Below are 13,524 nucleotides of genomic sequence, written 5' to 3' on the forward strand. Positions count from 1 at the left end.
CCAGGACTTGAATCAGGTGCTCTAGTGTGCAGTGCGGGCAGCCCAAGTGGTGGCGTAACTGCCACGCCACAATGCCAGTTGCAGTGAAGAACTTAATCAGCTGTTTGTTACACTGAAATCCAGTGACCTGTCTCATACTTTGAGTGGATCATTAACTCATATGTGATCTTTTAAAACCACGAGTATTATTGGGAAATAAATGGGTATTTGAGAAATATTGGCTCACTGAGTTATGCAGTGACATGTTTGATTACACGGTACTTTTTAAAAAATCATTTTTAAAGCTGTTAAACAGATACATAAAATTATACATATTTCTGAGATACCATGTGATGTCCCAATATATGTATAAATTGTGTAGTGTGCAAATCAGGTTAAACATATCTACTCAAACATCATTTCTTTATGGTAAAAATCCTATTTTTTAAATGTCAACATCGATCTCATGAGAAAAATCCAAGTATTGGGAAGTTGTCAAGCTCAGAGTTGGGCACACAAGTTTTCTAAAGTTCTAGTTTTCACTTGGATGCTCAGATTTTATCAGGACAATAAATAGTGACAGTTGTTTTCCTTGAATGGCAGCTCACGGTATTCAACTGAGCAAGATGTTGAGAAAGTGCCAGGTACTCAGGTCTAAATTAGTATGGTTTTCCTGCCAGTCCTTTCAACTAAGATGTCCCGTGAAATGACAGCGTGAGTCTGCAATTCTGGTGCACATGGAGGAAAGCACTCCTCTCTGTGCAGACTGCCAGGCGATTTTGGAGTGCGGCAGCAGACAGGTGTACGTCCCATTTCCTGCATGGGAATCTGGACGTGTACTCTGAGGCCAAGGCCATGACATTGTTTTTACGACTTCGTCAAGGATATTCTCAGATAAAAATGATGAAGAACACATGCTATTAGCGTAGTTTGTTCCCGCCTCCTTGATTGGTTTGTAAGCACCAGCTGTTCTGTCCACCACTGCTTTAGCATCGCAGTGTGACACTGTGAAAAGTGGAAATAATAGATGATGTCTTGGTTTTATCATGAAGATAGTTTTGATCTCATTGACACTTGGAAGAATCCACGGGCCACACCTTGAGAACTGCTGTTTTTTTCTCCATTAGATCAGATGCTGTTTTTTCAGTTTACTGTTTTTATTGTATTAAAGAGATATTAATTACTTTTTTGAGATTTTTAAATGTGCATGAATGTTTACATTTTTCCATTTTTAAAATCCACTAATGAAAATCTTTTTCTCTTTAGTACTGTTAATATAATTGTATCGATGGGTTTCCTAATAATGAACCACTCCTGTTTCTGGAATAAGTACTATTTGAACATGATTGATCATTCGATTCTGTATGCTGGTAATTTATTTAGAATTTTTACATCAATATTTCTTCTTTTATTTGAGAGACAGCTCCCACCTGCTGATTTACTCTCCAAATGCCTGCAACAGCCAGGGCTGGGCCTGGGACTGAAGCCAGGAGCCAGGAGCTCAATCTGGGTTTTCCACATGGTGATAGGAGCCCTATTATTTGAACCATCAACACTGTATCCCAGGGTCTGCATTGGTGGGTAGCTGGAGTCAGGAGCTAGAGCTGGGGACTGAGCCTACATGCTCTAGTCTGAGATGTATGTGTCTTAGATGCTAGGCTAACCATCTGCTTCTGCAGTGTGTGTGTGTAATCTTTGTAATTGGAATCATTGCTAATCTGTTGTATAAAAACAATTCAAATGTCTTCTCTCTCTCTGAAATACTTTAAGGAATATTTGCAACAAATACTTGGTAAAATGTGGAAACAGCTGAGCCTGGTGTCATTTTAGCAGGTGGGGTCTTTCATGAGTGTCTCCATTTTTAATGAAATTAATCTGTTTAAACCTTTTGTCTTGTTGATCATCATTTTTGGTATATTTTCGTGGAATCTCTATTTAGTCTAGATTTTTATTTTTCTCATTTTTTTCAGAGAGTTGTACAAATTAATGTGATTTTTAAAAAGAGGCTTCTGTCTTAAGCTTGTTTCTTTTTTATGCACTTGTGACTTCTCCCTATCTTTTAAAATTTTAATTATTTCTGTTTTGCAGATTAATTTTCAAAGAGCCAGCCTTTTGATTTACTTATTGGTTTTTCTCTTTTCCAACTTGTCACTTTTTGCTTTTATTTTTGATTAAGTCCTACTACTTTCTTTAGTTTCATTTGTTCTCTTTTTCTAGAATTTTTGAATGATATGTTTAATGCGGTGATTTTTATTTTGTTGATAAAGTGTTTAAACCCTATCAACTGTTACTCATAGGTTCTGCTACACTATCTCTTTACTACTGTTATTTTCAAAACAGTTGTTTACACGTTTATTGTATATTTCCCCTTTGAGTTAAGACTTGGTAAAGAGAGTGTGTATGTTTAAACTTCCTAATGGGAGGGCCTATTGATTTTTTTATAAACTTAATTTTAACTTATGGCTTTGTTGTGTGGTGGTCAGGGAATCCCATTTCAGCATCTACTTTTTAGAATTCAAGGCTGTTGGGGCTAGTGCCGTGGCTCACTTGGTTAATCCTCCACATGCAGCGCTGGCAACCCATATGGGCGCCGGGTTCTAGTCCTGGTTGCTCCTCTTCCAGTCCAGCTCTCTGCTGTGGCCCAGGAGGGCAGCGGAGGATGGCCCAAGTGCTTGGGCCGGTGCAACCACATGAGAGACCAGGAAGAAGCACCTGGCTTCTGGCTTCGTATCGGCATAGCTCCGGCCATAGCGGCCATTTGGGGAGTGAACCAACGGAAGGAAGACCTTTCTTTCTGTCTCTCTCTCTCACTAACTCTATCTGTCAAATAATAATAATAATAAAAAAAGCCTCTGCTCATAGATTAATACTACAGTTTAAAAAAAAAAGAATTTAAGGTTGTCTTTGGCATTACAGACTGTCATTGTTTTGGTTAATGTCCCATGTGCACTAAGAATTATACATGTGCCTGTAAAATATACAATCTAGATATATAATATATTGCTTATATTGTTTAGATCTTCTATATCCTTCTTAGTCTTTTTTGTTTATTTTATCCATCTTGAGTTGAGAGAATTGTGTTAAGGCCTCACATTTTAATGAGTTTAGAAGTCTATTTCTCCTTGTACTAAAATTTCTGCTTTTGAAATTTGTTGCATAAATGTTAATAATTGGTGCATCTTCATCTCAACTTGTAACTTTTAGCATCACAAAGTGTTCTTTTAATTCTTTTAGCATTATGAAGAATCAAGTTTATAACCTTTTATTTTTACTTGCACATTTGTCTGGTACACAGTCCATTTTTAAATTTTTAACCTCCCTTAATATCTTTGTTTTAGGTGATTATACACATATAATAAAGTTGGTTTTTACTTTGAAGAAAATCTGAAAAAAAATTTTAATGTTGAGTGAAAACTTTTTACCTTCATTTATTTTAGTCTTAATTCTGTCACATTGATACTGTCCTATGCAAGTACTTTGCACTTGCATTCTCTCTCCTCCTTGCCCCTTTCTCATTTATTTTGGTGCTTAAAACAAACAGATTTTTCTGATAGAGACTTGTACTAATATCTTTTCAAAATTTTTTTTTATTTGGAAGTCAGAGAGACAGAGATATCTAACATCTGTGTTAGATACCAAATACTCAAATAGTCAGAATAGTTAGGGCTGAGCCAGGCTGAAGCCAGGACCCCAAAATTCAATCCACATCTCTCATGTTGGTGTTAGGGGGGAGCCCAAGTACTTGAGTCATCCCATGCTGCAACCCAGGGTGTGCATTAGCAGGAAACTCTAATGGGAATCAGAGCCAGGAGTCAAAGCCAGGCATTCCAATATGGAATGGGAGCATCCCAAGTGGCAACTTAACTGGTGCACACAATGCCTGCCCCTACGTACACCTAGACTCCTAAATTTTGGGGTATTGTCTGTTGGTGACTTATATAAATAATACTGAAATGAGACTGTAATCTGTTCTTCTGTTTCTCCTCTTCTTCCCTGAACATTTAATTTAAAATTTTGTCATTCCCAATTCTGCACTGTCAAGCAAACAGCAGGTTTCTCTGATTTCCACATGTCCTTCCCCTTCTTTAATCTTTTCTGGACAGGTGTATTTCTTGGCTTTAACAGGATGTAACATTTCCATTCTATTCTTCCATCCTATAGTCCTCATTCTACATTTAGGTATTTAAATGTTATCTACCATTTTTAAATAAAGTTTATTTTATTCATTAGAAAGGCAGAGTTATAGAGAGAGAAGGAGAGACAGAGACAGGTCTTCCATCTACTGATTCACTCCCAAATGGCCACAATGGCCCGTGCTGGGCCAGGCCAAAGCCAGGAGACATGAGCTGCTTCTGGGTCTCCCACATGGGTGCAGGGGCCCAAGGACTTGGGCCATCTGCTGCTGCTTTCCCAGGCCACATTAGCAGGGAGCTGTGTTGGAAGTGGAGCATCTGGGACTCGAACCAGTGCCCAAAAGGGATGCCGGCATTTCAGGTGGTGGCTTAACCCACTATGCCACAACACCAGCTCCATGTATCCACCAATCTTTATGGTGAAGCTTCTCTAGCTGTTTCTTGGTTATCTAAAACTTGTTTTCTAAGATTCCTCAGAAAGTCTTATAGGAACATTGTCCTCTGAGATTTTGCAATTTCATAGTTTGTCTATAGCCTTTAAATATGAAAGTCATTTTAGTTAGGTATAAAATCTCAGGCTCAGGGTTGGAGCAGCTCTCTAACTCTGCCTTTCAAATAAATAAAGCAAATCTTAAAATCTGAGGCTCACATTTCCTTTCTTTAAATGTCTTGAATCTGATATTGATCTGCTTCTCATTCCTTATAAACAATGTGCTTTTTTTTTCTCCTGGATACAGAAAGGTTTTTCTTTCTTGTATCCTTAAAGTCTAGTAGATATACTAAACTCTATCTTGATGTTCACCATTCTTGTTTTGTCTCCTCCCAAGTATGAGTAGTCCATGTAGCCTTTGATTATAAAGCCTGAAATATTTTTCTATCAGGAGTTGGTGATTCTTTAAAGCAATCAACAAAAATTGATAAACTTTAGCTAGACTGATTAAGGAAAAAGGAGAGCGAGAAAAAGCCATCAATATAAGGAGTACCAATAGGTTATCAGTTCAGATCCTATAGCCATTACAAGGATTATAAGGTTGTAGTATGAAAAAAATTATCATTAAATTTGATAGTTTAAGTGAAATGGATTAATTTCTTAAAAAGCAGAATCCTAAGCTTCACTCTGCTTATAAGACATACATGGTCTCAAAGTTGTATGCCGTGTTTATAGACAAGCACTAGAGCACTGGTGTGTGCTGGTCATGTCAAGAAGGATGGGGTCTTTGTGGTCATCTGAGGGAATTGTGGGACTTCACTCTCTCTCTCTGTCTCTCCTGGCTGGAGGTGTGACTGTTTGCTCTGACACACTCCTGTCTTTGTCATCCACTGACCTCACCAGAGGTCAAACCGGAGCAACCTACCTGCAGTCGGTCTTTGAACCTCTCCAAACTTTGAGCTAAATAATGCTTTCTCTTTATAAATCTTACTGCCTCAGGTATTTAATTGTAGTGATGAGTAACTGAGTAATACAGCCATCTTCACTACCTTCAGCTTTTAGACTTTGGATTTAAATCAGTGGGCTATTATTCTTGAGACACACAGGTTAGGAAGATAAGAATCAAATGATTGTTCACTCTTCTTTTGAAATAGTAATTGACAGATAACACTTAAGTAATACTGAAAATGATGACCTGGTTATCAGTCAGATACAAGGATTATTTTCCTCTTAACTAAGGTTCAGGTGAAATCCTGAAACCAAATGCTCAAAAGCAAGGGAATGCTACATTTCCATTAATGAAAAGTATATTTAGTCATTTCATGCTAGGTTGGAAGAGTCTTTTTAAGGATATCACAACATGTTCACCATATAGTAAGTTAAAATTTGGGATATAAATAATTTGCACCATGATCCCAACTGTGTGTTCAAAAGGATATACACACATATTTGTGCATATACACACTGATAGGATATATACACACATTAATAGAATTCACCTAGTGAAAATCAGAGATGACTTGCAGTCTTTATATTTTCCAATTTTAACTTTTATAACTAATGTACTACTTTTCTCATTTTTTTCAAAAATTTATGTTTTTTGTTTTATGAAATCAAACACCATATAAACCTGTGGGGTAGGGCAGGCATTTGGCAGAGTGGTTGAGATGCTGCTTGTCTTGCCTGCATCCCATTTTGGGGTGCCTGCTTTGGGTCCTGGCTCCTTCTCTTCCAGCCCAGCTAATGTGCATCCTGGGAGGCAGCGGCTAAAGGCTCAAGTGCTTGGTTCCCTGCCATTCATGTGGGAGACCTGAATTGAGTTCTAGGCTCCTACCGTCAGTCTGGTCCTGCTCTGGCTATCATGGGCAAAGGGGGAGTGATCCAGCAGATAGGAATATCAGTCTGTCTGTCTCTACTTCTAAAATAAAATGCAAGTAAGTGCATTTTGAAATTTAAAAAAGAAATATATAAGTAATAATCCCATCTACTTCTCCAACTTCTGTGTATCAGCAGTCACCAGTATAGATATATATCTTTCTAGACCTTTTTTCCCCATAGGTATATGCTCATCTACAAATATATATGTATATGTGATTAATGGAATCATTCTATACATACATATATGCATATACATGTATAATACTATGTGTATGTAATACTTGTATGTAGTTGCGTTACTTGTCTAGGGTGCTCATTCAACATAGGTGTGGGCTTTAATTAGAAATTGACACTTTGTATTCTTTTTGAGGGTAGTGATTTTATTTGGGGTGATTTTTCAGGTACCAAATGAATGTAAATCAGAATTATTAGAGGTGTTTTTTTAAAAATTAATTTGTATTGGCCAAGACTCAAATAACAAGCATATAGCTCAGTAAAATTTCCAAGTGCACGCACCCACACAACCACCGTCCAGATGAAGTGGTTATTGCCAGTACAGAGGAAGCTTACTCGTGCCTCCACCTGGCGACTCTCCCAAAGTGATCACATCATGGCTTCTAACAGCAAAGACGACTGGTCTTGCGTACTTTTGGACTTGGTATAAGCACCGTCATATGACGTGTGATCGGCCGGCGCCACGGCTCACTAGGCTAATCCTCCGCCTTGCAGCGCCGGCACACTGGGTTCTAGTCCCGGTCGGGGCGCCGGATTCTGTCCCGGTTGCCCCTCTTCCAGGCCAGCCCTCTGCTGTGGCCAGGGAGTGCAGTGGAGGATGGCCCAGGTGCTTGGGCCCTGCACCCCATGGGAGACCAGGAAAAGCACCTGGCTCCTGGCTCCTGCCATCGGATCAGCGCGGTGCGCCGGCCGCAGCGCGCCGGCCGCGCCGGCCATTGGAGGGTGAACCAACGGCAAAGGAAGACCTTTCTCTCTGTCTCTCTCTCTCACTGTCCACTCTGCCTGTCAAAAAAAATAAATAAAATAAAATAAAATATGACGTGTGATCGTTTATGTCTGGTTCTTTTCACTTACGACGTTTATGAGATTCTGTTGTATCATGTAGTTTTCCACTGTATCAATGTATTATATTTTATTTGTTCTGTTGACCAGTATTGGGGTTATTTTCAGTGTTGTTATTGCTGCACACAAGAGTACATCCTCGTTCGATGTTCTATTATTTTTTTCTACTATAACAGAGTACCTCAAACTAAGTGACTAAAAATTGTTTTCTCACAGTTCTGAAGGCTGGAATTTCAAACTTCAGAGCACTGGCAGGACTGTTCCCCCTCCGAAGGCACTAGGAGAGGACCTGTTCCAGGCCTCCCTCCTAATTTCTGACAGCCCTGGACTTAGGGTAACGTAACTGCAGCCTTCACAGGGACCTGCCCCTATCTGAGAGTCTGTTCGCACTTCTCTTTGAATAAGGACACCAGTCATATTGGATTAGCAGCTTGCCTTGCTGCGGCATGTTCACAGCCATTTACGGCTGCAACAACTCCATTTCCAAATAATGCCAGATTCTGAGGTGCTGGCCCCAGGCGTTCAATGTTTCTCCATGGAGCTGTTGGCGGGTGTAATGTAACCCATGACAGGTGTGTGACATAACTGGCAGTTAAGTTGCCAGGTTATGGAGTGGTTAGTAGATACTAGCAACACTTTCCTCCAGTAGTGTAATCTACTACGTCAGTAACTGTGTGTGACTTCAAATAGCAGATGGTAACTTTTGGTAACACTCATTCTGATATAGTTTCAAAGTTAACAGAAGAGTTACAGAAGTCGTGCAAGGAACTCTTATGTGCTGTTTATCCAAATCCATCAATTGTTAACATTTCCCTTATTGGCTTTGTCATTCCATGGATGTGTATAATTCTATTATCTGAACTATTTGAGAGAAACTTGGAGACATTGTGTCCCTTTATCCCTAAATACTTTAGTGTGCATTTCCTAAGAAGAGGGAAATTGCTTTGTTATGACCACAGTACAGTGATCAAAGTCAGAATCTTTAACATTGATGTAATACTGTCATCTACTAGGAGTGCAGAACCTTTTTTTCTGCCAAGGGCCATTTGAAAATTTATAGCATCATTTGTGGGCCATACAAAATTATCAGCTTACAAATTAGCCTGCTGTGGGTTTTATTGAATTTCAAGTCCCACCTATAGTTGCCTTGGCAAGGCTGGATGTTCCCAACCCTGATCTATATTCCAATTTCATTTTATTTATTTATTTATTTATTTATTTATTTATTTATTTTTTGACAGGCAGAGTGGACAGTGAGAGAGAGAGAGACAGAGAGAAAGGTCTTCCTTTTGCTGTTGGTTCACCCTCCAATGGCCGCCACGGCCGGTGTGCTGCGGCCGGCGCACCGCGCTGATCCGATAGCAGGAGCCAGGTACTTATCCTGGTCTCCCATGGGGTGCAGGGCCCAAGCACTTGAGCCATCCTCCACTGCCCTCCCGGGCCACAGCAGAGGGCTGGCCTGGAAGAGGGGCAACCGGGACAGAATCCGGCGCCCCGGCCAGGACTAGAACCTGGTGTGCCAGCGCCGCAAGGCAGAGGATTAGCCTAGTGAGCCGCGGCACCGGCCTTATATTCCAATTTCATTAATTTCCCCAATAATGTTCTTTATAGCTCCCTTCCTCCTAGTCCAGTCTATTACAAGGTACTGTATTTGGTTTTTGTCTCCTTAGTCTGTTTAAGAGAATTTCTCAGCTATTCTTTTTCTTCTTGTCCTTAGAATTTTTGAGGAATTTTGTCCAATTATTTTGTACAATAGATGTCGATTTGCATTGCTTTATATCTCCCCATGTTTTGATTCAAGTTACAGCAAAAGAAAAAATATAGAAGTGATAATGTTTCCTTGAGGCACAGAGTATCAGCCTCAATTTTGGCGATGTTAACTTTGACCACAAGGTATTGTCTGCCAGATTTCTACATTGTTACCATCCTTGAGTTGATTCATTCATTTTTCTGCTATTGTCAATCTGCTGTTAATCTTGTCTGGTGAATTTTTTAAATCTCAGATGTTTTACTGTTTTATTCTATGCTTTTAATTTGAATGTTTTACAGTTTCCATATTTTTCTGCTTATAGTATCCATATGTTCATTCCATATGATCATACTTTTCTTTAAATCATTTAATTACTTATAATAGTGGTTTCAAGTTTCTTTTCCATGAATTACAACATCTGAGTAAACTCAGGGTCAGATTTGATTGTTTTTCTCTTAACTGAATTACAATGTACTATTTCCTCACGTATCTCGTAACTTGTTACCATAAAATTTTGTGCATGATATGTTTGATAATTTGGGAATCTCTTATATATTACTGTGAAAGAGGGTTGTCTTTTGTCCTCACAGGCAGTTTACTTTGAATTCCAAGCTCAGTTTTCCTTGTTTTGGGAAGGCCTTGAAAGTTGTGCTGAGTGTTCTTTGTTTTTTTTTTTAGCAATCTAGTTGCTGTCTTCTACTTGGAATCTCACAGTCTCCTCTGAGCACTGCCAGCTAAAGGGTTGGTGAATGATTTGGGTAGAAATTGTAAGGTTCCTGTTTCATTGATTCTCTTATTAAATTTTGTTCCTTACTTTTTCACTACTCTTGGAGACTCAATTCTCTGATTCTGTAAGCTAGTAGATTTCTGATTGAATTTTCACTTTCCCATGGGAACAGACTTCTCACAGACCTCAAGTGAGAAGTCATTAATATACAAGAATTATTAAGCATAATTACCTAGGATAGAGGCCAACTCCCCACAACTCCCCACCTTTCTGATCTAGTTCCTTCCAGTGCTTCAAATAAGGATTAAAAAAAAATTGTCTGGAATTATAATTATTATCTGCTGGATAGTTAGTATGCTCTACAGTGCTTCACTATTACTGGAGAGGTAATTTGGAATATTTTTTAAAAGCTCCTCTAATCTTGAACTGAGCTGCCTAAAGTGCGTTTATTAACATAGTTCACATCTGGTTTCATGAATTAATCACTAATTAGTCACCAAGGAATCCTTGGTGCCTGAACATTATTTCTAGTGCCCAGGGAAAGTCCGTTTTAGGAATGCACATATTTCTGCTTGTGTTGGTTGAGCCTTCTCTGCACTTCAGGCTGCTGGGTTTTCCTGTGCGAATTAGCTGTATGTGGCCCCTGACTCAATTAGCAGAATGAAGAGCGAGCGGGGGATGCCTTTAGTTTTGAGGGCTGTGTGTACTAGACTTGCACAGTTACATTTGACTTTGCTTATTTAAATGTTATTTCCGGTCTTGGAGTACTGAGATGGCAGATGTTATTAAAGAATGTTTTTCTGTAAATTCTGCAAAGCTGGAGGAAAATAATGAATTTTGGAGACTCGTGTAGTTAGTACAGAGATTTTAATTTCAAAGACCAGGAATACAATATTATAATGCAAGATTTTCTTTTATCTTTTTATCTCCTATTTGTGTCAAAATAGCTTTAGACTTGCAAAAAGTTCCAATTTATATAATCTTTTAACATGTATTCAAGAATGCACTATTTCAAGATATGCAGGTTTCTTTTATTTTTTCAACTTTATTTTTTTGAAAAATTTCAATCTACAGAAAAAGTGCAAGAACTGTTCAATGACTATCTTACATCCTTCAACTGAATTGATCAGTTTTTAACATTTGAGATATACTGATCAACTTTTTTTTTACATATGGGTGGAGGTGTATTGCTTTCCTTTTTACTGACAGATACAAGTAATGGGTACTCTGCCCCACATGGCATATGATTTGTCTGCCCATGCTCCCTATTGCTTAAACATGTCTTTTTGATACCATGTGGCTTTCTTACCTCCCAGTCCTGCTTCTCCCCTGTGCTCCGGTTGGATCACGCTTGGTCAGCTGTCTGGGCTGACCGAAAGACCACTTGAATGATCAGTCATTTGCAGTTGCAGAACTTAGAGAGTGACAGTAAGGAGTAAGTGCTGAAGCTTTGAATTTTAGAGTTGAAAACAGACTGGGAAATCCTAGGTAGCATAACTACAAATCCATATACATATATATGTATATATATCTATATATATACACATATATATTTAACATATAGTAATATATATCTTCTCTCATTCACACACACACATATATATAATTACATAGATACACCTCAAGAGGTTTTCAAAAGGCTCGTAGAAAATTTTATATTATGAAAGAACTATGCCTAGATTTTAAAGTTCATTGCACCAAAATAAATCTTTTAAATTCCATTTTCCATGATGATCTTTTTGACGTGTGTGTGTGTACTTTTTTTTCTTTTATGGTTGGCTCATCTTTATCCCTAAGGTTTCAGCTCAAATGTTATTTTATCAGAAAGATGTTCCCTGATCGCCTAATCCCTAGACCCCATCATCTGCCATCACCACTCTAACACAGAATCATTTTGTTTTCCTTTGCCCTTTGAATTATTTGTGTACTTCTTGTCTGTTCCCAGTACAGAGAATGCTTTGTTCTCTCTTCACCAGTGTCCCCAGTGTCAAATAGAACCTGGTGTGAAGTAGACACTCTAAATATTCTTTCAGTGAGATTCCTGTACAAGCCAAAAGTATTGGGAACAGCAATGATCTCCTAAACTGGAGAATGAAAAACAGAATGCAAAAGAATAGTACTCATGGAGTGTACTAGACATTCTGTGCAAAAGATAGAATAAACCCGCGAGAGGAGAAAACAACCAGGCTTTCAGTCCCCACAAAACCTGACTCTAATGTGGTTCCAACACTTGAAAGATCACAAAACTGCTAATGAAACTGCAAAGTGAAATGGAAAGTACAAGAGAGCACATTTGAATTTAGGAATATTTTCTATTAAAAATTGAATAAAAATAATCTGAAAGGATGGTCTTATGCAGAATGATTGTCTCCTGATTTAAAAAAAAAATAAGAATCACCTCAATGGGTCAAACCTGTAGCCTGTTTTTTTAAGGGGGAGCAAATACTTTTTAATGGGTTTTTAAATCTTTTTTACACATACACTGTAGGATCATGCAGTGCTGCCTGCTTTGAATGCAACCCTAGGCCACGAGTCTGCACCCTGCTTTGCTGGTCCAGGGATGCAGAACGCTTCATCTCGCCTTTATCGTTCACTGTGACTCCTGCGTTATCTTCAAAATAGACACACCTTCTCTTCTCCAGGATGACTTTCCTTGTTGAATTACCGCTGCCGGGTGTCCCTTCTCCTGAGCTCCGGCTTGTCTGTGGCCATCACCACATCACCCACGCCAGCGGCGGGAAGTCTGTTTGGCCATCCCTTGATCGCCTTCACAGAGATGATATACAGATTTTTGGTTCCCGTGTTGTCAGCACAGGTGATCACGGCGCCTACAGAAGACAGGGAAATCCGGAATTTCGCACCCGAGGACCTGCTGCATCCTCGCTTCGACATCTTGAGTGCTGCAAAGGGGCAGAAAGCTGTAATCTATTTTTTTTTTTTATTAAGGTGCTGAAGGAATGAGGCCTTGTTCTTGGAGCTGAACTACTCGCTGAAGTTGAAGCTGTTCCGGAAGTTGCAAATTTTCTTCATTCACTCAAACCTAAAACTCCTGAGTGAGTCCCAGTGCTGGATTCTGCATTCATTTGTTCTCTCCTTATGTCTGCTGTTTCTGACTTAGGCAAGATTTACAATGATCTCATGGAAACTGAAAATTAGAAATAACACTGTCTTCATTACTGTAGCTTTATAGGCAGTCTTTAAACCATTTAGGGTGAGCCTTGGAACTTTCTCCCAAAATTATTTTTACTTTTCTGGTTTCTTTGTCTTTCCATATATTTTCTAGAATTAGTTCATCAATATATAAAAGAAAAGTCTTGTTGGAATTGATTGAGATTGTGATGAATCATTGATCAGATTGGAGAGATCTGACCTCTTACTGAGTGAACACGATCTGTCTCCTGTTTTATAGGTTGTCTTTGGTTTCTTTCATTGCCATTTTGTGGGTTTCAGCATACAGATTTTTAGTTCTCCTTTGTATTTAAACCTATATATTTCTTTTTTTTCTTAAAGATTTATTTATTTATTTGAAAGTCAGAGTTACAGAGAGAGA

General features: G+C 38.8%; 1 pseudogene; it reads right to left on the reverse strand.

Annotated features, from left to right (window-relative positions):
- Positions 1–12,464: 12,464 nt before the first annotated feature.
- Positions 12,465–12,866, reverse strand: LOC108176759 (large ribosomal subunit protein uL14 pseudogene; annotated as a pseudogene).
- Positions 12,867–13,524: the final 658 nt, after the last annotated feature.

The sequence above is a fragment of the Oryctolagus cuniculus genome, chromosome 18, assembly GCF_964237555.1.
Source record: "Oryctolagus cuniculus chromosome 18, mOryCun1.1, whole genome shotgun sequence".
Taxonomy (NCBI): domain Eukaryota; kingdom Metazoa; phylum Chordata; class Mammalia; order Lagomorpha; family Leporidae; genus Oryctolagus; species Oryctolagus cuniculus.